Source organism: Citrus clementina, unplaced genomic scaffold (assembly GCF_000493195.1).
Source record: "Citrus clementina cultivar Clemenules unplaced genomic scaffold, Citrus_clementina_v1.0 scaffold_10, whole genome shotgun sequence".
Taxonomy (NCBI): Eukaryota; Viridiplantae; Streptophyta; class Magnoliopsida; order Sapindales; family Rutaceae; genus Citrus; species Citrus x clementina.
Window position 1 is genome coordinate 204,645 of NW_006263302.1, and position 2,178 is coordinate 206,822.

Consider the following 2,178-nt stretch of genomic DNA (forward strand, 5'->3'; position numbering starts at 1 on the left):
AAAATTTTTTAAAAAGATTTATTTTGATTTAACCAAAAAAAGCCCCGTTAATTACACTTAAATGTAATTTTTTTAATTTAAAAAATAAAAAATAAATTGAGTTGGGGAAAAAAGTATATTTTATAACTAATTGTAGGAATAAAAATGTCATTTTGTAACTATTATAGGGGCAAAAATATTATTTTATAATTAATTCTAAGGGCAAAAATTTCATTTTGTAATTAATTTACTATTCCCATTGAAGTTAACAACAAAGTTAACGAATGATCACCCGCTTGATTATTTTTTAAAAAATGTATCATTTTAAAAAAATTTGTCAAAACATGTGTCACCCAAAGGTAATTAACTCTTATTTTTTAAATTCTTAGGTGTTTACCATTTGATTTAATCACGTAACATATGCCTATGGCGAAAAAACATATCTCAGCCTTCTATCAACAAACAGTAACGTCTAAATCTTCCAGCTTGTTTTTGGGGTCTGAGGCATTTTCGTCTTTCATTAGTCAAATGGACGGTAAAGCTGATGACAGGAGTGGTATGTAATAATACAGCAAACTCACCATCTAAATATAAATACGTGAAACTTCAGGGGAAGCTATCTAAACTTTACCCTACTAGAAAATGGGCCCAATCCCCGTTAGCAGGCCCCATTGAAAGAGTGCGGCAAAGTAACCTGGGTAAAAGTACATTTTAAAAATAAACATGAAAAAAAATAAGATGTTCCTATCTTACATGCATGTAAGATATATTTCTTTACATAAATGGTGTACGTGGACGAAAGATTTAGAAAGAAAGAACCATTGACACCGAATTTATTATAAATAAAATTAATTATTTGTTTATGACCTGATTGAAGGTTGATATAAATCTTGTATTTTATGACTTTATAGCGATTTTTTAGAATTTCAAAGTTCAAACCCATAAAAAATGATAAGTAAAGTGAGACTGAGAATTCATTTGGCTTGGCAATGGTGATGGTAAAATGAATTTTTTCCTCGGTTTATTGACTATTCTTAATGAGTCGTGATCTAATAATCAATTCTTTTGTCCTTTCTCTTATATTTCCACATATGAATAATCATTTTTTTTTCCTCTATGGACCATTCGCAGACAGTCATGGCTTAACGAAAAAATTTCTCTCTTGTTTTTCCTTTATTGACTATTTTTAATCTGTCATAATCTAGCTAATAATTTTGTTATCTGTCTACTATTATTGATCAATCGTGAATTCCTCCATTTTATTGGTTCCTTAAAATCTTGAATTTTTTATTATTACGACTTATCTCGTTATAACAAATAAAAGAACGAGGAAGAGAAAATGGAGATATGAATCAAGTAAAATTATAAAAGATTCTATTTTATCTAATTAAACTATGCTAATATAAAAATAAAGCTTAAAATAAAGCTTACTCTATTTATATTATTAAATAAAATCATTTGTCAAACAATATTTGGCATCAAAGAGCAACTTGGTCGAAATAAAATATTTGGTTGACGTTCGTTTCTTTCACATAAAAAATATTATGTGCACCCAACTAACATTTTTTTCATAAAGATTCATTTGATGATCATCATATATCATCGTCTCATTTGAAAGAAATATTTTTACATAAAATTTAGAATATGGTAATGCTATAATGACTTTAAAAAAAAAAATTCAAGGGTTTATTTGCCCTCGTAAGATCAAACTACATGTACATGTATATATTTTAAAAAAAACAAAAGCTACAAATACATGTTGCAACAATTTGTGAACAACTAAAGTAACCTAAACCATAAATACTAACCAAAGTATTTTCCAAGCATTGAGTTACTTTAAAACAATCTCTCGTTATTATTATTATTATTATTTTAAATCTATATACAACATTGCCATAGTAATGCATTTTAAGAAAGTTTTATGGAGTACACAATCCCAGATTTTATCAATTAAATACCCTTTGAGACAATTGTTGGCAGGTTCAAAAATAATTTTTATTAGGAAGTTTAAACTTAATTTCGATGTTTGATAATTTATTTTAAAAGAGTAAATTTTGAATTACTCCTTTCGTGAAATGATAATTTTTAAATATGATTTAAATTGTTGTAAACTTGAATTTATTTCTTTTTTATTCAAAAGATTAGGCAAAAATGAGGGTGGTCGATATTTTTTTTTTTTTATCTTCTTACAAAAATATG